General features: G+C 39.3%; 1 protein-coding gene and 1 long non-coding RNA gene across 2 annotated transcripts in view; one reads left to right on the forward strand and one right to left on the reverse strand.

Annotated features, from left to right (window-relative positions):
- The window catches only part of LOC126939903 (uncharacterized), a 32,674-nt gene extending 11,927 nt beyond the window's left edge, over window positions 1–20,747 (forward strand). Inside the window, exons 2-3 of the long non-coding RNA XR_007720485.1 lie at window positions 15,317–15,434; window positions 20,631–20,747. This is a non-coding gene — a long non-coding RNA (uncharacterized LOC126939903). The remainder of the gene's footprint in view (window positions 1–15,316; window positions 15,435–20,630) is intronic.
- The window catches only part of LOC126939902 (protoheme IX farnesyltransferase, mitochondrial), a 558,222-nt gene that overhangs the window by 152,560 nt on the left and 378,318 nt on the right, over window positions 1–27,344 (reverse strand). The gene's annotated exons all lie outside the window — the stretch shown is intronic.

A 27,344-nucleotide genomic window follows, 5' to 3' on the forward strand; every position in this document is an offset into this window, starting at 1 on the left:
ACATTTGAAACCAGGTAGTGTCCACTTGGCTATAATTTCTAAGAATTTCTGCAAATTAGAGTATAGATGAGGTTAGATCGGGAAAATGGCCCATCGATTGGTGATTCATGACATATATAAGGTGAGATTCATCTAGGGAGAAAGAAGAGCCAATAAGCAAAATGTAACCAATACCTCCCTCCCCAAACTTGGAACAAGAGGACAGTTAGAATCTGGGAGTGAGGGCATCTGGAACCAACACAGAAGCTCCCTGAAGCATTCAATTGCAGTTTACACTTGGAATGAATTCCCAGGCTGAATAAAGCAGGGCAGTTGCAAAACTGCCTTAAAACTAAGGAAGTGGGTGGTTGTTGGGGAGAATTGCTCTGAAACATTGCCCTAGAGCTTAGCTAACTGAGCTAGAACTGCAAACAGGAATAGAAGATCCCAGGCAGAGGAGTGACATTCCTACCCTATATATCTGCTCCCTCCCTGACCTCCTAGGCAAATGGGCCTCCTATCTGGTATAGGGTAATACTATGGTAAATCAAAGCATGGTAGCCTCCATTTAAGAGCATGGGCTCTGAACTCTGCCTACATTTAAATACAAGCTCCTCTATGTACTAGGTCTTTAACTATTGGCAAGATATTTAACTTCTGTGCCTCAACTCATCTTTAAATGGAGACAATAATAGTACCTAGATCAAGGGTTTCTTTTTGAGTGTTGGTGAGTTAATGGAAAAGTTATGAGCTAAGAATGTTATCCCCAGTATGTAGATTACTTGGCTCTGTAACCAGAATTTAGCATTCAGCAAATGCAGCCACTATTATTGATGATATTACCACTATTATTATTACCAACATCACCAATATCTACTCTGAAGTAGATATTATTATACACATTTTATATGCATTGAAACAAAGGTTTAGAATGGTTTTTCAAAAGGTGTTTGATTTCAAATAATTAATGATTGATGAGCATTGAATCTAGATCTGACTCAAGGCTAGTATTTGGTTCCTATTGCTGCCATAACAAGCACCATAAACTTGGTGCTTGAAACAACACAAATATATTATCTTACAGTTCTGGAGGTTAGAAGTCCTAAATGAGTCTCACTGAGTGAAAAATCAAGGTATTGGCAGGGCTTTGTTCCTTCTGGAGGCTCTAGAGAAGAACTCATTTGCTTGTCTTTTCCAGTTTTGAAGGCTGTCACGTGCATTCCTTGGCTTGCAGCCCTTTCCCTCTTCAAAGCCAGTAATGGTTGATCAAATCCATCTCCTTCTGCATCACCCTGACACTGACTCATCTTCCGTCTTCTTCTTTTACATTTAAGGACCCTTCTGATTACACTGGGCCCAGCTGGATAATCCAGGATAATCTCTCTATTTTAAGGTCAGATGATTAGCAATATTAATTCCATCTGCAAGCTTAATTACCCTTTGCCATTTAGCCTAACACATTCACTGGTTCCTGGGATTAGGATATGGACATCTTTGAGGGGCCATTATTCTGCCTACCACAAAGCCATGTCACTATATTATTTAAATCTCCCTATCTCTCCATCTAAGCTAGAAAGATAAGACATAATCTTTGAAAGAACTTATCCCAACACTCCCGGTGTGATAAACATAGATCCTCCCCCTTTTCTCCATGTAGGCAAGATAGGCAAAAACAAAAAATTCAATACTTCAAAAGAAGACAACCAATCTGAGGAATCGACATATTCTTTATTTGTCACAGAATTTCTACCATAAATGGAAGGAAATAAGTGCAGATATGTCATTTCTATATCCAAAAGTGCTCTTCTCATATTAGCAATAGTTACTTAGAACTATTGAAAAATTTCCCTGTCACAATAACAACAGAAATATCCATATTTGGAAATAAACTGAATAAGCAATTTGCAACCTTTACTAAGGAACTATTCTATGGTAATAAATAAGTCTCCAAATCTCAATGTCTTAACACAAATAAAAGGTTTATTTCCCACTCACTTCAAGCCTGATGCAGGCTGAGTGACTCTTCAAGATTGCCATCCTTCAAGTGGAAACTCGAAGATCCAAGAGGCTTTCAGTTGGCAGCTTCACCATTCTTAATATGTGGTCTTGGTGGTTACCACCCTTGGAGAATAGTGTGAGGGACTCACTCTCGATTCCTTCTGACCATAAGTGGCAAATGCCCTTTATTATCACAGCCCATTGGTTAGAACTAATCACGTAGCCCCAGTGTAACCACAGTGCAAGGGCATCTATGTAGGTGAGCCATGGAATATACAGTGAGTGCACCTCTGCTCCAGGAACATAACATATTTGAATAAAATGAAGTGTATACTATGTTTCTGTATTAGGAGAGGTAACATTGTAATGATGTCCATTCTCTCCAATATAATCTATGGCTGTGACATAATCCGAGAGACAGTACATAATAAAATGATTCCAGAGTTTTCTGGGAAGAATAAATGAACGAGTATAGTCAAGAAAAGTTAGGAAATAAAATGGGATAAGGCAAGGTTCTCCACTAATATATTGAATTTACTGCAATGCTTTAATAGCTAACATAACTTGGTGGTACTTGCCCAAGAATGGATAACAAGATCATTGGAACAGAATGAAAAGTGTAAGAACAGACCAACAAATATGTAAGTATGGTGCATATAATACTGGCATGTAAAATCAGTATGGAAAAGAGCGCTTACATGAAAAACAATGGAGGGACCTCAGAACCATTGCTTATGAGGAAAAATGTTACGTCCATACCTTATGCCCTACTTCAAAATTTATTTCAGGTCGATCAAAATTTTTAAATGAGTTAATAGGAAAAAACATAGGTTTTGAAAAGACGGTCTAAGTGTGATTTAAGTCAGAGAATCCATGAAGATAAGAACGCATACGTTTTTTAACCTAAAACTTCCATATCCCAAATAACAAATCAAATTAAAAAGCAATCAAAAATGAGGAAAGAGCTGGGCATGGTGGTGTGTGCCTATAGTCCCAGCTACAGAGGAGGCTGACGAGGCAGGATTGTTTGAGCCCAGGGGTTTGAGAAAGCCTGGGCAAAATAGTGAGACCCTATCTCTTAAAAAAAAAAAAATTTGAGGAAAGAAATTGTATCCTATATGACAAACAAGCGGATACCACCATCAAAATGTAAACGGTCTTAGAGATAAATAATAAACTCATAACATTACATGAACAGAAATGTGGTTATACTTTCAATAAACACAATAAAAACTTAGATATCATTAGTAATAAAAGTAGTACAAATTCTAATAAAATGATACAGTCTTCTACCTGCTGGATTGGCAAAGATAAAAAAGAAATAATCACTCAGCACTGTTAGGGTGCAGGATGATGAGGCGTGTAAATCTGTATACTCTTTCTGAAAGGTCGTTTGTATTAGAGATCTCAAAATGTTCATCTCCATGCATTCTACTTATGAAATTTATCCTAAGGAAATAATAATAGATTTGTAGAAATAATTATCTGTAGAATTACTCATCCAAGCTCAGTTTCAGAAGCAAAAATTTGAAAACCTAAATGTTCAACAATCATTCTTAGTAAATATTCAATAACATAATATGTTTTGATTGAATAAATTGTTTTATAGCCATATGTGGAAACATTGTAAATATTGTTGTAGATGTAGTTTATAGGCATTAAAATGTACATGGGCTATATTTGAATAAACAAAGCAAGTTACATACAGTATGATTCTATTTTGATTTTGAAGAGTTTATATATGCATGAAAAATTCTAGAAGCATCTATTTAAAATTCACAGTAGTTACCTCTACATAGTAGAAATAAGACAATTTTGAATCTTTTTTATTGTATTTTTACAAATGTTACACCATCAGCGTGTCTTACTTGATTAAAAACTGGAGCGGGTGGAGGAAAGACGTGTGGGATTCCCGGAATAACCACTGCCAAGATCTAAGGCATGGATCAACAAAAGCAAATGGCTGTTTTGCCCTTATGGCTGCCTGAAAACACACACATATTTCAGAGTTGGCCGCATATTTTGTGGTAGCTTTGTATTCCAAGGGCTGAGTTTTGCAAACAAACTGAGCAAAGTACAGCGTGTGCCCCTTCAGGTGGTTTTTGGAGCTCATCAGGTATGAGTAACACTAACTCATTTATCTTTGGATGAATTTGCACGGAGCGCTGAGGTGTTGACAGAACCTAAGCTGAGAACAATGTTTATTTATATCTGCACAAAATAATTCATGTCTCTGTAAATCTAGGATTTTCTCCTCATTTGCTCACCGTTTGCAAACATTTGCAGTTCTCCCCACTGGTGATCCCTGGTTTGGCTTGGCTGGGCTTGAGCAAATGAAAAGGAACGTAAGACAGTGAATGGAGCTGAATGCTGTGATTCACACATGCTGACATGTTGGAAATGCTGAAATCTGTAGAGTTCTGTTTTGCATCTTCATGACAAATTGATATCTGCATTGTTTATGTTACAAGGTGTCTCAAACTGTGTAACTCTATGTGTGTGTTTGTGTTTGTGGCCAGTTGGGTTGAGGCGGGACATTCCTAATGTCCTGGCTAGGTGCTGAGCCATTTGTAACTATTGAATGTCTTTATGGAACATATAAAAGTTTCTACCAGCCTCGGTTTATTATGGAAAATTTCAAATACAGAGGCAGAGAGATTAGTATAAATGACTCCCCCATCACTGTCCTAATTTGAGTAGGTGCAATGGACAGGCATAATTGCCTCAGCAATTACCAACTCATGACCAATCTTATTTTCTTTATAATCCCTACACTCTCCAATGGCAACTATTAGATAGTACTAATGCCAGCAGATGTTGAGTTCAAGTTGAAAGCCTTAGACCCTGACATCTTATTGTAAATTGTGGGATGAGAAAGAATTAAGCAAAAGATTAGGGAGTCAGGTAGACCTAAACTAAATCAGGCTCTACAATTACTATTTTCTAGTTCATTGATTTTAGGCCACTTAACTTTTCTGAGCTTCATCTGTAAAATAGAATTATAGAATGTAATTTATAGAACAACTAAGTTAAACCTATGGTATAAAGTACAAAAAAATACCACTCTTTGAATCTAGTAGGTAGTCGGTCACTGTTATTTTATTACTGTTACTGCTTCTTTGTCTAGAGTAGAAAATCAAAGTATAGAAAGACAAGTCAACCAGAATATTAAAATTTCCTGATCAGCTGATAAATATGAGTTACCTATTGGCTGAGGTCAATAGTCAGCAAATGAGTGCCTTTTGAGAGTAAAAGCTGCACCTGGACATTATTTTTAGTGTGAAGTGATTGTTTTCTCAGTATAAAGGGTGAACACACCTCTCTACCCCAAATTTCGCCAACCTTGGCCTGTACAGATGTGTGTGTTTTTTTTTTTTTAATTCCCCTACTAACCAGCCATTTATTTGGGTTAAATTCTGTAGACACAAATCAGGTGATCATTTAGCTCTTATCAGTGGGTGTCATTTAGCATTTCAGCCTAAGTAGTCATCCATCTATCAAAGAAATAGAAAACAGATGGGAAGCAAGGATGCTAGGAAAGATAGGGAGACTGAGCAGCTGCTTCTCAGGGTGCTTTGACCTACAGAGTGCATGAGGTGCGGTAGGGGTGCCAAGAGGGCGAGGCTCTGGGTAGCCATTTGGAAATGTGATTCTCCTGGATGGTGTGTGCGGAATAGAAAATGTCACAGAGCCTGAGATCAAGGAACACTGTGGATAAATGTCAACATGTGTTCCTGTCTGGTTCGGGGTCTGTGTGAACTCAGAGATACCTTCCAGCTCAGAAACAAAAGGGTTATATATTTTTAAAGAGGTTAATTAATTTCTTTTTTTCTTATTTTGTTTTATTGAGATGGAGTCTCGCTTTGTCACCCAGGCTGGAGTGCAGTGGTGCGATCTCAGCTTACTACAACCTCTATCTCCCGGGTTCAAGTGATTCTCCTGCCTCAGCCTCCTGAGTAGCTGGGATTACAGGTGCCCACCACCATGCTAGGCTAATTTTTTGTATTTTTACTAGAGACAGAGTTTCACCATGTTGGCCAGGCTGGTCTCGAACTACTAATCTCAAGTGATCTGTCCGCCTGAGCCTCCCAAACTGCTGGGATTACAGGCATGAGCCACTGTGCTCAGCCTTTATTTCTTATTTTTTAAGTTGATGAATAAAATTGTATATATTGATGATGTACACTACGGCATGATGTTTTGAAATATACATACATTGTGGAATGGCTAAACCAAGCTAACAACATAGGCATTAGCTCACATATTTATATTTGTGGTGAGAACATTTAAAATCTACTCTTTTAGCAATTTTCAAGTACACAATGCATTGTTATTCATTGTAGTCACCATGTTGTATAGTAGATCTTCAAACTTACTCCTCCGGTCTAACTGAAATGTTGTATCCTTTGGCCAGCATCTTCCCAATCCCCCCCCACCGCCAATTACTTTCTCAGTGACCCTTTCTAATTAATTTCTAAACGGTTTTACCTCTTAGTAACTGTGCTTGCCTCAGTCACTGAAGCACAGTGAAGTGTGCTGCTCAGTTCTTCACGGGAGAAACTGCCTCTGCCTCATCTGCAAGGAGGGCAGTTAGCTAACAGCCTCCAGCTCCTGCACCTTGGGATCCAATTCAGCTTTTGAGCTGAGGCCATGCTCTTTGAAGAAAGGCACCAGTCCGTGACTGAGCATGACACGAATTCTAGGGCCTGGCCGTTTCTGCCCAGCATGAGCCTCCTCTAATGGATCCTCTTTGGTCTAAGGCTCCCGATCAGACTAGCCTGAACTTTGACAGCCCAGCATCAAAATCAGAGGCTCTCCCGCTAAATCCTGCTTCTTTCCCTCCCTTTTTTCATGAGTGTCAGATCAGCATCATGGTCTGAAAGCTTTCTATGTAAGTCTATATTAGGAACAAATGGAGTCTTGCTCTGTCACCCAGGCTACAGTGCAATGGCGCTATCTCCGCTCACTGCAACCTCTGCCTCCTGGGTTGCACTGATTCTCCCACCTCAGCCTCCTGAATAGCTGGGATTACAGGCGCCCACCACCAAGCCCAGCTAATTTTTTTGTATTTTTAGTAGAGACGGAATTTCACCTTGTTGGCCAGGCTGGTCTTGAACTCCTGACATCAAGTGATCCTCCCGCCTCGGCCTCCTAAAGTGCTAGGATTACAGGCATGAGCCACCGCACCCGGCCAAAAGTATACCTTAATTAGAAAATCATTATAACATGTCCCAGCATGTCTTCATCACCATCCTCTTCAAGTAATAACTAGGGAAAATTTGGAGTAAATACTGGTGAGCCAAAGAGAGTCTAGAAAGGGAATCAAATAGGAAAATTACTGTCTCAATTTTTTTTCATTCACATCTCCTGGCCATTGCTTCATAGAGAAGATAACCAGAGATCTTTATTTACTGTGCCTGTATTTATTTACTGGGCTGATGCTTTTAAAATGGGTGGGTCAAGATATCTTATTTTGTTTTAAACATTTTTTCATACAATTTCACCTTATCTTCTCATTTGGACCCCAAAATAATGTGTTCCTTAAAAATGGGAAAGCAAACACATCGAGTTTAGATAACTTAAGGTATTTTAAACACTCAAAGAATAATCAGCACTAAATACTGATGATTATTTTACCAAGGAGTTATAGAATATTTGTCCCATTCGAAAACTTTCTTTGCCCAAAATGTAAGCCTTAGTGGTATCTCCATTATTATCAGAAAAATTTGAATTTGCTTATGAACTCCTTAAAGGCTGATTTTGAGAATCATGCCAAGAAATAAACAAAAAGAAAACAACCCTTTTTCAAATGAACACATCATTCGCCAAGTTAAGCAAAGGAAAAAAACACATAGTGCTGATTAACGGTGCGATGTTAAGTGGTATTAGAAATCTCTTTCTCAAAAATAAACAGTGGTACAACCAGGGCAGAAGAAGGAAGTGTTAATAGGTTACGATTCTCAGGCTGGAAATGGAAGGAAGCAAGAAAAGTGTCTTATTCCTCCCCCCCCGCCCTCCCCCATGGCAGCTTATATTCTGTTCCAAGCTTCTAGTCTACCATATTGGAGGAAACAAACTTCATCAACTCCAGGTCCACTGCCCTTTCTATTGGTCTTTGCCCCTGTCAGTCCGGGTGCGCTTATATACTAGGGAGATGTGCATTTGTCAGGAGAGTGGAATGGAAGTCAGGTCAAGGGGCAATAGTGTTGATTGTTTGGATATGGGTTATGATTCTCTTCCCCCGCCTCACCCACCCCCAGCTATTCCCTTCATGTTTCCTCCATGACCCTAAAGGTCCCTGCTGAGTTGTCCCTCTGTCCTTCTGTAAGGCCCCTCAGATGCAGTGGTTTCTCTGCTACTCCTGCTTCCTTCTTGAGCACAGGAAACTGCATGAGGCAGAGGCCCCTTTTGCCTAGAAGTGCCCCATAGAGTTGCTTCTGAAAGATCTTCATGGCTTCCCAGAACTCTGTGTGGGGAATGCAGATCATGTCATATAAATCTGCCTCCTCTCCTTACTTCCCTTGGCCTAAATTGAGGTCAAGAAACAGAGCCCTTTCTTAGGAATCCTGCATAGATCTCCGCAAACACATATGGTGCCTTTGTGGCAATTAGAAAAAGCACCAGGGCTGGGTGCGTTGGCTTGTGCCTGTAATCCCAGCACTTTGGGAGGCCAAGGCAGGCGGATCACGAGGTCAAGAAATCGAGACCATCCTGGCCAACGTGGTAGAAACCCCATCTCTACTAAAAATACAGAAATAAGCTGGGCATGGTGCATACCTGTAATCCCAGCTACTTGGGAGGCTGAGGCAGGAGAATCGCTTGAACCCAGGAGGCGGAAGCTGCATTGAGCCAAGATCACATCACTGCACTCCAGCCTGGTGACAGAGCAAGACTCCGTCTCAAAAGAAAAAGAAAAGAAAAAAAAAAAGAAAGAGATAGGAAAGAAAGAAAGAAAAGGACACTAGAGCTGGATGGTCCCAGCAGAAAATAATGCCCCCTGTGGATGCATATGGCGATGCAGGCTGGTTGGTGAGCAGAAGGACCTTGTGCCTAGAGAAAGGCCTTTTTTTGCTGGTGGTGGTGGTTGCTGGAAAGTTGAGAGTTGGAGCCTCGGGGGTGGGAATTGCCATCCCTCACCTAAAAATCTCATTGCTTCTCTAATCACAAGGAAGAACATTTTTTCCAAAATCTATGTTTGGGGAATATAGGCATTAGAAGCCCAATACCTAGAAAGAGAGACCTTTTTTTCTTTCTTTTTTGCTAATACATCACTTCTCTGAGGCCAGCAGCCCATGGTCACCTGGCTGTTGCCTTCATGTGTGTGTGTTGTAGGGGGAAGGGGTGATCACTGCTCACATCCTAGGCCTTAGAGGCAGTTGGAATTCTAATCCGGCAAAGAAAAAGGACACAAATATAAACTTTTCCCTTTTCTCTTCATCTAGGTCTGAACAGTTTGAAAGGGAATGCAAACAATCTTGGCAGAACCCATCTCAACTTTCAATGCCGGACAAACACAGATTCTCCCTGTGACAGGAGGAGCAAACAAGACAAATCAGCACTCACGCAGTCAATAGTTCAAAATGAGGGGACCAGATTCAGCAATTGGCATAGAAGAGTCCTCATGGGGATGGGTAGCTGCGAGAAATGAGACACACCTGGAAACCTAAACCATTCTAGCAGCTTCTAGGAATTGTTTATAAAGTTGTAGCGTATTTCATTTGTTTTTCATATATTTTATTGTAAACATAATTAACAATCTCGATCTTCTCAGGAATTACAATTAGCTCCAGTGAGTGAGGAGTGAGTACCTGGCTGTGATTATACCAGATTTTGAGGGAGACTAGGCAGATTCTGCCAAACGTTTATCCCTGTAACTAACTCAGTAGCATATATGGCTTTTTATAAATTCTGGTTGGCACTGGATTAGGTTCAAAGGAGTATGTAGATATCCTTATCTTTTATATATAATATACTGTTTTGTATTTTAGAAGATTAAGAAAATAAAGCTTTCAAACCACTACCTATAAATTATCCCTCCCTACTTGTTACAGTACCTGTTCATCATGACATTTATGTGTTAACAAGCATGTTTTTACACAGACAATGGATGCTTGGCTACAATCCTGCATGATCCTGTAAAAATCATGCCCAGCTCAAACTTCCGGTAACGTACTTAAGAATTTGTGTTAGTGTTTCTCATTCTTTAAAGTGCGTACGAGTCCTTGGGGAACGTATTAAATGCAAATTTTAACTCTGTAGGTCAGAGGTGGGGCCTAAGTTTTTGTATTTCTAACAAACTTCTGGGTGATACCAAGTCTCTTGGTCCATGGACCACATTTGTAGTAGCAGGGTTTTATATGGCTGGAAAAGGGACAAAGGTACTGTGCTGGAGACTCCAGCTAATCTCAAATTGGCCTCCTTTCCAATCTCCCCCACTCTAGTTCCAGTGAGCAAGATCTCTTATGGTGCCAGGAAGCAGTCTGGGTCTGGGGTTGTCAACATGAACTAGATGGCTAGCAGGTCTGGGATGGTGGTGTGTCAACACTGCTCTGAGTATACAAAGTAGATCCTGTGTCAGGCCTGTTGTGTGTCTGGGAGACTCTGTGTTCAGGGCTTAATTTTGCTCAACACTGGGTCTAAAATATGCATGGGCTGGGCCAGTCTCTGGTTAAGTTCATGTATCTGGGGTGTGGCCATTGTATCCAGTCTCTCAATCTATGAGTGTTTAACAAGTCCAGGCGAACAGTGTGTCCAGTGTGTTCCATCTCTCCAGCTTGGTCGAGGTTTTGGGCTTTGCATTTTTCCTGCACCATGTCATAATCCTAAAAATGTCGGCAGCTCTCAAAGTCAGGATTTCAGCCAATGGGTATGCTTGCTGGTAGCTTTACTAGGCTGCTAGGTCTCTAGCCTGGCTACTCTGTCTATAGAAGGAGTCACCCTCAGCCTCGTGTGTGTGTGTGTGGCGGGGGGGCGCGGAGAGAGAGAGAGAGGTCTCTCTCCGTTCCCCAGACTGGAGTGCTATGGCACAATCATGGCTCACTGCAGACTTGACCTCCCAGGTTAAGTGATCCTCCCACCTCAGCCTCCCAGGTAGCTGAGACCACAGGTATGTGCCATCATGCCTGCCTATTTTTTTTTTTTTTAATTTTTTGTAGAGACAGGGTTTTGCCTTGTGCCCAGGCTAGTCTCAAACCCCTGGGCTCAAGCAATCCACCCGCCTTGGCCTCCCAAAGTGCTGGGATTACATGCGTGAACCACTGCACCTGGCCCTCAGCCTCTTAAAAAGGGGAATCTGCCTCTGCTCTCACTCATTTTCTATCCCTACTGCCACCCCAGATATTCCACGGATGGGGAGCCAGATGCCGGCCTGGGCCAAAGGACTTTCCCTTTGACCTCCCCACATCCCACCCACCCACCCAATAAAACAGAGAAGCAAAGAGAAAGAAACAACGATTTCCTACCTCCAGGCTCATGCAGAGTAAAGAAAGAGGAAAAGCACAGAACTCTCCCCGACCCCATTCTCAAACTCTGGGCATCAGTTTTTGCATCAGTGAAATGCGGATAATGATAATTATCACTCGTAGAGTTGTTGGGAGGGTTAAATAAACAGCATGTTTGTAATGAATTGAGCTGTGTGTAGGGCACAGAGTACCACAATAAAGAATAATTATCAATTTCTTTTCTCTATAAAAACTCTGTAGGGACACATATATGAACAAGGCCCAGCCGAACCATACAGAAAAATAATTCAGTTTTATCATTTTATAGAGACTAATTATATAATTTCTTCTCCAAACTGGAATACCTTTGAACAGTAAATATCATATATATTGCTATTAACATGTGTGGCAGAACAACAGAGGTAAACAGATTCTTTCACCAGAATGAATGTCCATTTAATTTATATATAAAAGTTTAAATTCAAAACCCTTTGGTTCATTTTTTCAAAACATATCGGAGAGGTCGTTGCTTATTCATCAAAACAATCTGAGGTAAGGAAACAATCAGGTAAAAAGCTAATACTGAATTAGAAACTATCAATAAAATGTCAATAGAATTAGGAAACATAGGACTAGAGAATACAGAAAGTCAAATCAGTGAGCGGGAGGAAAAGTTCAACAAGTTCTTTCAGATCTCAGAGACAGGATAACTGGAGAAAATTATTCTAAAAATATAAGAAATGGTGCTAGAACAACTGGACATAAACATGCAAAAAAGTGAACCTAGACACACATCTTACACTTTTCACAAAATTGACTCAAAAAGGATCATAGACTTGAGTGTAAAATACAAAACTACAAAACTCTGAGAATAAAACACAGGAGAAAAAGCAGGTGACCTTAAGTTTGAGAATGACTTTTTAGATACAACACCAGAAACATGATTCATAAAAGAAAACAAAAGTAAGTTGGACCTCATTAAAATTAAAGACTTCTTCTCTGCAAAAGACAGTTAAAAGGATGGAAAGATAAGCCACACAACAGGAGAAAATCTTTGCAAAACACAAATCATACAAAGACTGGTATTGGATATATATAAAGAACTCTTCAAGCTCAACAATCAGAAAACAAATAATCCAATTTAAAAAGTGGACAAAAGGTCTGAACAAACACCTCACCAAAGAAAATATACAGATGGCAAAAGAGCATATAAAAAGTTCTACATTATATGTCACTGTGGAATTGCAAATTAAAACAACAATGCAACACCACTACACGCCTATTAGAATGACCAAATCCAAAACACTGACACCACCAAATGCTGGCAAGAATGTGGAGCAACAGGAACTCTCATTCATTGCTGGTGGGAAAGCCAAAATGGTACAATCACTTTGGAAGAAAATTGGACAGTTTCCAATAAAACTAAACATACTTTTTACCATATGATCCAGCAATCACGCTCCTTAATAGTTACCCAAATGAGTTAAAAACTTAGGTCCACACAAAAACCTGCACACAAATGTTTATAGCGACTTTATCCACAATTGCCATAATCTGGGAGCAACCAAGATGTCCTTAAATAGATGAATGGATAAACAAACTGTGATATATGCATAAAATGGAATTAGCAACAAAAAGACATAATTAATAGAGCTATGAAAAGGCATACAGGAAATAAATCCATATTGCTAAGTGAAAGAAGTGAGCCTGACAAAGTCACCAACATGAATCCAAGTATATGACATTCTAAAAAAAGTAAAATTATGGAGACAGCAAGATCAGTGGTTGCTTGGGGTTTGAGGTAGAAGAGAGGAATGCAGAAGTAGGGCATAGAGAATCTTTAAGACATTGAAACTCTTATTCTGTAGGTTACTGCAATGATGGATATGTCCTTATACATTTAAGACTCACAGAAAATATAACACAGAGTGAACCCTAAGGTAAACTATAAACTGTAGTTGATAATATTAATGTATTGATATTGGTTTATTGATTGTAACAAATGTGCCATACTAACACCAGATGTTAATATTAGGGAAAATTGAAAGGAGGAAAAGGGGGACATATGAGAACTCTCTGCACTTTTCACTCTTTTTTTTCCTGTAAATCTAAAATGGCTAAAAATGAAAAGAAAAGTCTATTAGTTTAAATACATGTATACATATTTGTGTATATATATGTGTATATACATGTACACACACACACACACACGCGTATGTATATATGGAAAAGGGATTGCCTGAAGAGAAAATCAGGAGACTTCATATACACAAAAAAAGTATTTCCAGGTGGAAAAACCAAGAGGGCAAAGAGAAGCAATAATGGAAGAACTTAACACATAATTTTCTTTTAACAGGAGAAGGACTTACATATTTAAATAAAATAAAAATTAGCATCAGAAAAACTTAATAAAAATAACTGAATTTGAAGATAATGAAAAAAATAGATAGGCTTTTTTTTCACCACAAAAATAAATGCCTGAAAAAGGAAACGATTTCAATATAATTTTGCTGGAAAGAATATGATCCAAGTATTTTATATTACGCCAGTATTGTTTTATGTAAAAATGTAACCAGAGACATTCATAGATTCACTCTGGGATTCAGAAAATATGCCCATATATGTCAATTCTGAAAAAAATTATCTGAAAACTTCCTGCTCACTAAAAATACAGCTGAGAATTCAGGAATATAAAAACACTGCATAAAAGAAATGGTGATGGATCTTGTAAGCAGGAAAAAATACCTAAAATTTAAATAATCATCGTTACCATGGTCAAGAAACAACATAAACTAATTCTTGTAAGAGACTACATATAATAAAACATTTACACATATTCATATTAGAATTCACAAAAAGTCAATAAAATGCTAAACTAAGAAATTATGCCAGCAAGAAATGCAATAAAACTTGAAAGTTTTGACACAAGTATACAAACATAAAAATTAAGGGTACCTGGCAATTCAAAATTTTCCTAAATAACCCAGGGCAAGGATTAGAAAGTAATGGCAATTTCAAAATTACATATCATAATTAATAGGATGTGGATTAAGCTGTATTCCAACGTAAATTTATTACCTTAGGTACAATGAGAATCATTGAATTAAGATTTCAACCCAACTCATATTTTAGAGTCCTCTACTCTTTATTTGGCTAAGACTAATTAATGAGAACAAGCTTGCTTTACCTTTTCTTATTTGCTGTGTAGGTTTTTCCCCGTGATGCTAAACTTTGCTCGGCTGCTTATAGCTATTCTTGTTATTGCTCAAGCTGAGAATCTGGAAGAACTTTGCTTAGATGTTGGTTTTCAAGTGCTGACTCGCCAGTACACATTGAGGGCCTCTGACATCCTTAATGGAATTTCTTATGGATACGCCATCAGAAACTGGGGCTTCGTGGAGAGTTTGCAGCTTTGCTTCTCCTAGTTCTCCCGATAGTAATTTTATGGAATATGCATTTTAAGTAAGGAAAGGGGAATGACCTGGGAGGGAGCTAGCAAAGGATGCTTTTTCTTGATGAGACTTAATAACCTACATAATTCTTTGATGTTTATTCCTTGGAACTGAGTTTGAAAAATCACACCATCATCTCACTTTCTTGTATCATGATGATGTAATGCTGTTTTCTAAGGTCTGCAGCCCGTGCTGGTCTCTCCCTTGTATTACATTGAGCCACAGAGAGGCCACAATGCAGGGGAGGGGTCGTGGTAGGGGCTGGTGGGAAGACTCTTACTTTAGGGATGTCAATAAAGGCAACCAGAATTTCTTTATTGCATTATTGACAAATCAAAAGAGGACCCAAGCCCATCTGTTAAAAGAGAATAGTACAAATATTAGCAGTATGGACTTGTTTTAGGAACTAAATTTTTTTTTTTTTTTTTTTTTTTTTTTTTGAGACAGGATCTTGCAGTGTCACCCAGGCTGGAGTGCAACGGCATGACCATAGCTCACTGCAACCTTGACCTCTCATGCTCAACTGATCCTCCCATCTCAGCCTCCCAAGAAGTTGGGATGACAGGTGTGTGCCACCATGCCTGGTTAAATGCAACCTAGTCTATTCAAACCTAGGTTGCATTTACATTGATTGATTCATTTATTTTTTCTTTTATTCATTTACTCCTCGTATTAGTCTGGGTTCTCCAGAGAAACAGAGCCAATAGGATATATATACAGAGAGAGATACAGGAAGAGATTTATTAGGGAATTTTTTTGTAGAGACGGAGTTTTGCCATGTTGACCAATCTGGTCTGGAACTCCAGGACTCAAGAATTCTGCCCGGCCGGGTGCGGTGGTTTATGCCTGTAATCCCAGCACTTTGGGGGGCCGAGGCGGGTGGATCACCTGAGGCGAGGAGTTCGAGACCAGCCTAACCAACATGGAGAAACTCCAGCTCTACTAAAAATACAAAATTAGCTGGGCGTGGTGGTTTCGCCTGTAATCCCAGCTACTCGGGAGGCTGAGGCAGGAGGATCACTTCAACCCGGGAGGCGGAGGTTACAGTGAGCCGAGATTGTGCCATTGCCCTCCTGTCTGGGCAACAAGAGCGAAACTCCATCTCAAAAAAAAAAAAAAAAAAAAGAGACCTGCCCACCCTGGCCTCCCAAAGTGCTGGGATTACAGGTTTGAGCCATCATGCCTGGCCTATATTTTTTTAAATGTGTACCAACCAATACTTTCAAAAAGAGTCACAGCAGGCTTTCTTTGATACAAAGATACATGTCATAAATAGTCATGGAAGCTTCATATTAATAGTGTATCTTACAAAAAAGGGGGACTATTATACACTTTAGTATTTTGGAAGAAAAAATATACAATATTGTATCTAACTTTTTACTGAAATTGTTTCCAGAATGTCTTCAAAAATCTTTATCTCCTGTACTTACAAAGGAGGTACTAAATATTAGAAGCTTGTTAACCAATAGCTTTATCACAAAGTTTTATGTGCTGTATTATGACTTCACTTTTATGTGGGAAATGTTTCAAATATAAATTTGTTTTGCCACATTTAAGAAAGCCCTGTCAAGCAAAATTAAGTGAATAATGGATTTGTTATTGAATGAACCTGAGTAATTTCTATTAAAAGACAAAAGGACTTCTGCTGATAAGAGCTTTTTTTTTTTTTCTGAGATAGAGTTTCACCTTTGTGCCCCAGGCTGGACTGCAATGGCGTGATCTCGGCTCACTGCAACCTCTGTATCCCAGGTTCAAGCAATTCTCCTGCCTCAGCCTCCCGAGTAGCTGGGATTACAGGCACACACCACCACACCCAGCTAATTTTTGTATTTTTAGTAGAGACGGGATTTCACCATGTTGGCCAGGTTGGTCTTGAACTCCTGATCTCAGGTGATCTGCCCACCTCGGCCTGCCAAAGTACTGGCATTACAGGCTGAACCACTATGCCTGTCCTGATAGAAGTTTTTGAAAATCAGGATTATCTTGTTTACCTTTAATCTATTCAGACCTAGGTTGCATTTACATGAGCATTTTCACTTGTTGATTGATTGAACCATCCATTTATTCATTTACTCTTTGTATTAGTCTGGTTTCTCCAGAGAAACAGAACCAATAGGATACCTATGTAGAGAGATATATAAGAATAGCTTTATTAGGGAAATTGGCTCATAAGATTATGGAAGCCACGAAGTCCCATGGTATATCATCTGCAAGTTGGAGACCCAGGAAAGCCAATTATGTAAATTAGTCTTGAGTTCAAAGCCCAGAGAACCAGGGAAGCCAATTCTGTAATTTTCAGTCTGAGATCAAAGGCCTGAGAAGGAGGTGAGGGGCAGTGGTGTAAGTTCCAGAGTTCAAAGTTCCAAGAACTTGGAGCTCTGATGTCCACGGGCAGGAGAAGATAGACGTCCCAGCTCTACAAAAGACATCGCTTTTCTCTACAGGAGAAAGCGAATGCTTTACTCCTCCACTGTATTATTCTATCCAGCCCCTCAATGGATTGAATGATGCCCACCCACATTGGTGAGGGCAGTCTGCTTTACTCAGTCCGAGGATTCAAATGCTCATGTCTTCTAGAAGCAACCTCACAGACACACCCAAGAATAATATTTTTACTAGTTATCTAGGTATCCCTAACCCAGTCAAGTTGACACGTAAAATCAACCATCACATTTCTTCATCAATTCAGCCAATTCATTAATTAAATGCTACACAGTAGTCTCCTTAAGGGTTGGAAGCATGTTATGTTCTTTGCCTATACCCAGGTCCTAACCAAAACCTGGCACATAGTAAGCACTGCCACATACACATACAAGCAGTGGGATACAAGCAGTGCTATGATTAGGGCTAAATCCAGGTGTATGAGAACATACTGGAGGAATAACTAAAACAGTCCTTGGGTGGTTACACTGAGGGGATCCGAAGGCACATCACAGAAGAAGTCCACACTCAAGTAGGGTTTAAGCAAGTGAGGGGGGAAAGGAATGAGGGTAATGGAGAAAGGCATGAGAGCTTGGAGGCACATCTGGAGATACAGGAGGAGTCTCTCATGACTGGAGTGCAGGATAGAAGGTAGGGGAAAAGGAAGGGAGAAATAAATTTGGAAAAGTAAGCAGGGTTCAGATTCTAAAGGGCTTTCTGTGTTTAACAATTTAGCTTTTATTCTCAGAGCAATAGAGAGCCATTGAAGGGTTCTAAATAGGAGAGCAACATGATCAGATTTTTTTTTTTTTTTTTTTTTGAGATGGAGTCTCACTTTGTTGCCCTGGCTGGAGTGCAATGGCAGAATCTCGGCTCACTGCAACCTCCACCTCCCGGGTTCAAGCGATTCTCCTGCCTCAGCCTCCCGAGTAGCTGGATTACCAGTGCCCACCACCACGCCTGGCTAGTTTTTGTATTTTTAGTAGACATGGGGTTTCACCATGTTGGCCAGACTGGTCTCGAACTCCTGACCTCAGGTGACCCACTCGCCTTGCCCTCCCAAAGTGCTGGGATTACAGGCATGAACCACCATGCCCAACCCAATCAGGTTTATTTTCAAGAGACCATTCTACTTGCAGAATGGAAAAATAATTTAAAATAAGGCAGGAATTGTGACAGGAAAACTAGTTAGGATGCTGCTAAAACAATCCAGGATTAGAGATACTAGTGGCATCAACAAGATTGCTGGCCTTGGACATGGAGAGAAGTGGACGGGTTAGATGGTTCTGGGAGAATTAACAGGGACTGGAATGGATTGGATGTAGGGGGTGCAGAAGAGAAAGGAGTCATAGGTGGAGCCCATGTTCCTGGCATGGCCTTGGTGCAGAATGTGGTTCCATTCACTGAGGAGAAGGAACACTGCAGGGATGAAGTCTGGTAGATGAAGGGAGAGAAGACTGCCGTCTGTTTTAGACAGACTTTTTGAAATTGGAGGTGACCGTGGGCTACTTAAGTGGTGGTTTCTACCCAGCAGTTGGGTGTGCATATCTCAAGTGGGCTGGAATAAAGCCGTGGCAGTGAATGAGATCACCACTGGTGCCAGAACAGAGACCAGCATGGAAAAGAATGTTTACAGAACAGTCAGCAGAAGAAAAGCCTAGAGACAGAAGAATGTGTTAAATGATACCACAAGGACCTAATCAGCAAAACCCAGAAACTGGAAAGCTCTGCAGAATGAACAAACCATTGCAAAAGGCAGGACCTTTAGATTATATGACAATTAAGAGACATAAAAACCAAAAGCAAGGCATGGATCTTGTTTAAACAAACTATAAAAAAAAAATCTTATGAGTAACTACGGAAATTTAAATTTGATGAGGCATTATTTTTCATTTTTTAAGGTATGATAAGGATATTGTGGTTATGTTTTTTACAAAAATGATATCACTTAAAGATACATAAAGAAATATTTACAGATAAAATGATGTAATGTCTGGGATTTACTGCAAAATAATCACATGAGAGCTGTTGCTGGGGGAGTGATTATGGTATAGATGAAACTAGAATGGCCACGAGTTGATTGTTATTGAAGCTGGTTGATCAGTACATGAGGATTCACTCAACTAATTTCTCTATTTTTTGTTGATATTTGACATTTTCCATAAGAATAGTTTAAAAATACAAAAGAGAACCTCTGAACCCCTCCATGGACAAATCCATGCAATGCAACATTTTGACCAAATGAAATCTTACGCAGAAAATATCTCCAAAGTACAGGTTGAAGGACAGCTGTTATACACGCAAGGCTGGAAACCCACGGTCCACACTCTCACTTCCCAATAACCTCCTTGGCCTGCCTCTTAACTTCCCAGAACCCTAGTTCTTTCTCAGAACACAGCTGGTAAACAAACTGACAAGCGGGTAATGAGTAGCAGCCTTGCCAGTGTATACTTTAACCTTTTCCTCACTTGCATAAATCTCACCTGAGAAAATGAGCTATGTCCATATAGCCTATATAGTGGTCATTATATTTACCTTGAAATAAAGTCAAGCAACTTGCCTGAATTTCCTCAAAGTAGGTTCTGTACCCAATCACTCTGCAAACATCATCAGTTTCTCTGGAGAAAAACATGTTGTCTCTTCTGTCGCACAGAAGATAATTTATTAAAAGTGTTTTACTTTTAAAAAGTTTAATTTAGGCCGATGCGGTAAATTTAAACGCCTAAAAAAATAAAAATGTACTGTGAAGCTATTCAGAGTGTTTTTGTAGGCTCTGCATCCTACGGTTGCGTATTATGTAGCCTTGATACATTAATCCAGACTAAGAAATTAACATGGTGTAATACTATGAACTGAACTGTAGAGTTTATTTGGGGTTTCTCAGTTTTTCCATTACTGTCCTTTTTCTACTCTAGGATTCAATCCAGGATACACCACATTGTACTAAGTTGTCACACCTCTTCAGTCACCTCCAGTATGGGAGAGCTTCCTTTCTTGTCTTTCATGACCTTGACGCTAAAACAGGCTCCTTTAACAATCAACGGAGTAATGCTCTCCTCCAAGATTGCAGGATTCCATGAGAAATGGAGGGCAGATACCCCTTACAGTGATATTGTTTGGATCCCTGTCCCCACCCAAATCTCATGTTCAATTGTAAGCTCAGCGTTGGAGGTGGAGCCTGATGGAAGGTGGCTGGATCATGCGGGCAGTTTCTCATGAATGGTTTACCACTGGCCGCTCCGTACAGTTCTCACTGACAGTGAGTGAGTGAGTTATCCTGAGATCTGGTTGTTTAAGAGTGTGTGGCATCTTCCCACTCTCTCTCTTCCTCCTTCTCCAGCCCTGTGAAGTGCCTCGCTCCCACTTTGCCTTCTGCCACGATTAGAAACTTCCTGAGCGGCCCCTCCCCAGAAGCAGAAGCTGCTATGCCTCCTGCACAACTTGAAGAACCGTGAGCCAGCGAAACCTCTTTTCTTTATAAATTACCCAGTCTCAGGTATTTCTTTTCTTTTCTTTTTTTTTTTTTGCTGGAGTGCAATGGTGCCATCTCGGCTCACTGCAACCTCCACCTCTCGAGTTCAAGCGATTCTCCTGCCTTGGCCTCCTGAGTAGCTGGGACTACGGGCACGTGTCACCACGCCCAGCTAATTTTTGTATTTTTAGTAGAGACAGGATTTCACCATGTTGGCCAAGATGATCTCGATCTCTTGACCGCGCGATCTGCCTGCCTTGACTTCCCAAAGTGCTGGGATTATACGCATGAGCCACCGCGCCCAGGCCAGTCTCATTATTTCTATATAGCAATGCAAGAATGGACTAATAGAGACAGCAATCGTTCTGATGAAGAGAATGTTGTAGAAATTGAAACACCCTCTCATCCCTTGATGCTGGAGAGTAGGAGAAATGGGGAAATGCTCAAAGAATACAAACTTTCAGTTATAAGATGAGTAAGCTCTGGGGATCTAATGTATAGCTTGGTGATTATAGTTAATAATACTGTATTGTTTACATGAAGATTGATAAGTGAACAGATTTTAAGTGTCCTCATCTCTGTCTCTTTCTCTCTCTCATATACACACACGTAACTATGAGTGGCAATGGATGTGTTAATTAACTTGTGGTAGTCAGCACACAATGTGTATGCATATCAAATCATCACATTGTACACCTTGAATATATACGATATCTTGGCAATTAAATATTGTAAAATAAAAATAAAGCCAGGGCTGCTAAATCACTCACATTACAACAAAAGTCTATTTAGAAGTCACTACAACAAAATACAAAACAAACCTGACTTAGCTAGTGGGAGCTACTGCTTTATTTATTGATTCATTTGCTTTATGGTCTAGAATGGAATTTTAATAAATATATGCTCTGGTAGACACATTCAGAACCAAAGTATTTCATATCTGGGTTGCTGCCTTCCTGCCAAGGCTCAGCACTCTTCATCTACCTCAGGGTATCCAGGAAGGCAGAATGCACCCATCACTACTTAGAGTCTTTCTTGCCTTGGGCACTTTCTCCACAAATACCAAAACGTATACATCAAGTGTGAGCAGGTCAACCTGCTCTCTGCCATCTCTGTTAGCTTTATTTTCATCCACAAATTTAAAGATAAACCATCCAACTGGAAATCACCATACTCAAATGCAAGTACAGTGAAGTCTCATTAATTTAGACTCTACTAAATTAATGAGTCTATGATGGTTCATAAATGGCAAAATGCTTCAGTGAAAAATTGGACTTGTGTCTTTATGAATTTTCAGTTTGCTTAGGGGTAAAGTAAATCTGTTCAGATGTCAGCAGCTATTTCAAAAGAAGGACCGATCTTATGAATTTAAAGATTTGTCTTATATACTTTAGGACCCAGTGATTTTTGTGTGGTGAGGGATTCTAACATTTGATACATTATGATATGATAGTACAATTTATTGCTTGATTGATAATAGGTGCCATCCTTGAAAATAATGGGACCACCTTAAAACTGATATCTGATTTAGGATTTTTACTGTCAAATGTTCTCCTCAACTGCATTATAAACTTCTTGTATTTAAGGATCATACATTTTGTACTTTTTTGTATCCCTATGCCCTCTCAGTCTCTGCCTCATCATGGGATCCAGAAAAGTACTGTACATAGGAAACCTTTAATAAAAGGTTTCCTTTAAATATTGTGGGACTTGATTATTCTGAACATGTGGATTCAAACCAGTTTAAAGCAGCCAGATGTGTTCTGTTAGCTCCTTATCTATCTAGATTTTCAAAATCTCTCACTAAATTACTTGCTTTATGCATTTCAGTGTGAGTATGGTATCAGGATGATTCGACGACTGCAAGCAACAGAAAAATCAAACAAAAATGGCCTAAGCCAAGAAGAGAAATGGTTATTTCTTCAAGAAGTTTGGGAGTCGAGTGGTTAAATGGCTAATTAATCTGGAGCTCAACAGTATCACCCAGGACCCATTTTCACTATGGTGGCTAAAGCCCTGCACCCCTCAGGCTTGCACCATGGCAGCAGCAGTGACAGTAAAGACACCCTTGTACCACAATGCTCCATGACCACGGAGAGGGTCTCCTCTCTCCTGCCCCATTCTAGAGGCTCCACCAATTCGCTTCACATTCTGTTTCTCATTCGTAAAGCAGTCTCTGGCAAGAGGGATGGACTTACCACAATGGGTACAGAGCAATTAAGATTCACCACTAGGTGAGTCCTTTGGAAAACACTTGGCCCCCCAATATATAAACAAATCTAGTACTCCTGTCAAGAAAGAGCTGGGTAATTCCCAACAGCCAACAGTGTCTGCCACAAGTGAAATATCTCATTAGAGAAAACTGAGTAGGTACTACACGATTCTGAGTTTTCTCTGTTTTCCGCCTTTGCCTTTTCCATTCCGTAAGACTCGCCCATGTTGCTCTTTGTGGCTCTTCCTCCTTGGTAATACAACCCTGGTTTTGTTCAGATATAGGTGGCAATAGGCCAGAAGGGTATGATTCCAGTCCTAGGAGACAAATTCGTGATGAGCCTCACACAGTCATGACAATCCCAATTCCATTTGCCAGTGAACAATTTAGGGATGTCCTTGTGACTCAGTTCTGGTCACCAAGGTGGTGGAAGAGAAATTCTCTTGAGTGGCATCTGGGAAAGATTCTCCTGTCTGATAAAACAGGAGGTGAGCAAGAGTTCTGCTACCCCATTTGCTTTCTGCCTTTGAACTTGGCTGTGGGAAGACATGATGCTTAGCGTTGCTGCAGCGATCTCATGACCTTGGGCAAAACATCCCAACACAGAGGAGGGCAAAATAAGCAGCCAGAAAAAGCCTGAGTCTTGTGGGTGTTGTTGAGCAGCCGAACCAACCCTAGCACGGCTTCCCCCCAGACTCCTTAGGTTTGCAAACAATGAAGCTCTATTGTTTAAGAGAGGTGTCGATGGTTATTGTCACTTGCCACTGAAAGCACCAAGACAGAGAATCGTCTTTCTAGGAATATAGCCATAAAAGCCTTTATTATGGTATATGCACATAAAGAATATAAAAGTTTTCTTTATGTTCCTCTTTAAAATATAGCTGAAGTCTGCCTCAGGCAAAAAGACAAACAGAAAACATAAATGTATACATAATTCAAGAACAATAAATATTCATTTAAAAATGAACAAATGTTCTACAGGATACTATAATAGTTTTCTCAGTGAATATATTTTTCTAATACTTACATCAACCAACAGTATTTCTGTGGCATCTCCAGGTCCTGTGTGTTTAAGTCCTCCCTAGAAACTGTATTTCTCTCCTTTTTTCCTGCTACTTTGGATCTCAGATGTGCCTAAAAAGAAATACTTTTAACTTCTCTGGTTTTTCTTTTTTCAAATATTAACTTGTAACTTGCAATTGTAACGTGCTTGTTGCTAGCTAGCTGTCAAGCATTTGCCCAAAAACATGTTCCTAGAATACCTTCATCTTATGGTCACTCAATCCACAATAGAGTTTAAACATTTTTCTGTAATATTTCACAGAATAGTCATGTTTTTACATAAAAAACACTTTTAATATATGAACAATCTGAAACACACAGCAAAAACCAAGTTATATGACATCAACAGCCATATACTAAAATACACCCGACAATGTATTCATATTAAACTCGAATTTAATATATGTTAATATGTAGGCATATTTACTTATACATAAAGCTGTAGATTTCTCTCTATCCTTCCCCCTTACTTCCCAGAGGTAACCATTGTCTTGATGATGATGTTGATGACAGCAGCAATGATGATGATAATGATGGTAATAAAAACCGCAAATTTACTATATGCCAGGCAGTATTCTAAGCACTTTACATACATTAACTCCTTAAATGCCCACTGCAGACATATGACATAGATACTATTATTATCCCTCATTTTATAGATGAGAGGTTGAGAAAAAATTGGTTAAGCAGCTTGTCCAAGGCCACACAGCTGGTGTGCCAGGCAATCTGGCCCTGGAGCCCTTTGCCATATCCCACTGCTATATGGATATTGCTGTGTATCATTATATACTTTCTCAAAACATGTATGCATCCATAAAAATGATTTGTCTTTTTTTAAAAAAGTACATAATTTTATAACATTTGTGGGGTCTTTTTCCAGTTATTTTACTATTATGAACAATGTTTCAATGAATCGTCTTGAATGTACCTCCTTGTGCACTTACTCTCTGGTAAACATCTAGAAGTCAAATTTCTGCTTGATAGGTTACTCATATTAACATTTTGTTTTTAGTTATTCCAAAATTGCTCTTTAAAGTAATTGTACCAACTTGCAGTCCTGCCAGCACTGTATAAGGTTTTCCATTACTCACTAACTCCATCCATTCTTCATATCATTGGGTTCACTGATTTTTGCCAATCTTATTGGTATGAGGTGGTATTTCATTATTATTCTCATTTGGACTTTTCTTTGATTAATAGAGAGGTAAGAGCATCTTTTCATATGTTTATTATCTATTTATGCTTTTTTTTTTCTTGGATTTTCATGTTGTCTGATTTTAAAAGAATTCTATGACATTCTGCCAATATAGTCAGTTACATAGGTTGTAAACACCTTCCCAGGGTAGCTATTGACCTTCTTTTTGTTGTCATCTTGATACATGGAAGTATTTAGTTTAATGTAGTTACATTCTCAATACTTTCTTTTCTCAATATGGTTTATGCTTTTAGCATTATAAGTAATATGGCAGTACTCAGATGTCATCAAGGTATTCTATACATTTTTTTTTTAATTTAGCTTTTCACATTTAGGCGACTTTGTGTATGCTATGAAGTAGTACCCAGTTTTACCCTCTTTTATATAAATAGTTGGACCTATCTTTTTCTATAAGGTGATGTCTCAGCATCATTTAATAAATAGTCTCATTCTTTGCCCAGTGATTTGTGATGTTATCTCTGTCATATTCCAAATTTACATATCTAAGTGGTTTTATTCCTACACTGTCTATTCCCTGTGGCAATATCACATTGTTTAGTGTAGTTTTACATGATAATGTAGTATCAATATTCAAAAGGCTAACCACCTCGCTTTTTTTCTTTTCCTTCTTCTCTGCCTCCTTCTCCACAATTGTCTCCTCCACATTTAAGAAATCTTGTCGCGGTGGCTCAAGCCTGTATTCAAGGTCAGGAGATGACCATCCTGGCTAACACGGTGAAACCCCGTCTCTACTAAAAAAAATACAAAAACCTCTTTCGTAGTCCCAGCATTTAACCCGGGAGGAATCATCTTGTCAGGCTGGGCGACAAAGCAGTGAGTTCTTTGACTCTGTCTCAACAAAAAAAAAAAAAAAAAAAAAAAAAAAAAAAAAAATCTTGTCAAGTTCTACTGAAATTTTTATTGAAATTGTATTGGATTTATAGGTAAATTTGGGAAAAAAAATTTTTTTTTTTTTTCAGACAGAGTCTGGCTCTGTCGCCCAGGCTGGAGTGCAGTGGTGCAATCTCAGCTCACTGCAAGCTCCGCCTCCCAGGTTCACGCCATTCTCCTGCCTCAGCCTCCCGAATAGCTGGGACTACAGGCGCCCGCCACCACGCCCGGCTAATTTTCTGTATTTTTAGTAGAGGCAGGGTTTCACCATGTTAGCCAGGATGGTCTCAGTCTCCTGACCTCGTGATCCGCCTGCCTTGGCATCCCAAAGTGCTCTGATTACAGGCGTGAGCCACCGCGCCTGGCCCAAAATTGTCATCTTTAAAGTACTGAACCCACCCATCCATGAATATAGTACATTCTTTCTCTCTTTCTTCAATAAAGTTTTGTTGCTTTCTCAATAACAATCTTACATATCACTTATTAGATTTATTTATGGGTATCTTAGAGCTTTTAATGCTGTGGTTAATAATATCCTTTAAAAATACACTTAAAAAATAATTTGATTTTTGTATATTGATTTCTAGCAAGCCTACTGAAATTTATTAGTATTAGTATTTAATCATTAATTCTCTTGCATATTCTATGTATACACATGTAATCTATTAATTATGTTTCCGCTTTTTCTTAATCTTTTGCCTTTTGTGTCTATTGTGCTTTTTAAAGATTGACTATCATTGCCATACAATAAAATACACAGATGTTAATTATTTATTTTAGTTAGCTTTGATAATTATATACCCTTATGTAATTAACACCCACAATCAAAATATAGAATACTTCAGTCACCTTGTGTTTCCTTGCCATCCCTTCCCATCTCCCAACTCTAAGCAACCAACAACATTTTTTTGTTACCGATCAACTGGTTTTTCCTGTCCTTGCTCTTTATATAAATAGAATAATAAAGTATATATTATTTTGAGACTGGTTGCTTTTGCATGCCGTAATGCCCTTTTAAGATTTCATTTATATTGTTGCCTGTATTAGCAACCCATTTTTTTTTTTTTTTTTTTTTTTTTGAGACGGAGTCTTGTTCTGTCGCCCAGGCTGGAGTGCAGTGGCGCGATCTCGGCTCACTGCAACCTTTGCCTTCCAGGTTCACGCAATTCTCCTGCCTCAGCCTCCTGAGTAGACCCATTCTTTCTTTTATGACTGAATAGTA

The sequence above is a fragment of the Macaca thibetana genome, chromosome 16, assembly GCF_024542745.1.
Source record: "Macaca thibetana thibetana isolate TM-01 chromosome 16, ASM2454274v1, whole genome shotgun sequence".
Taxonomy (NCBI): domain Eukaryota; kingdom Metazoa; phylum Chordata; class Mammalia; order Primates; family Cercopithecidae; genus Macaca; species Macaca thibetana.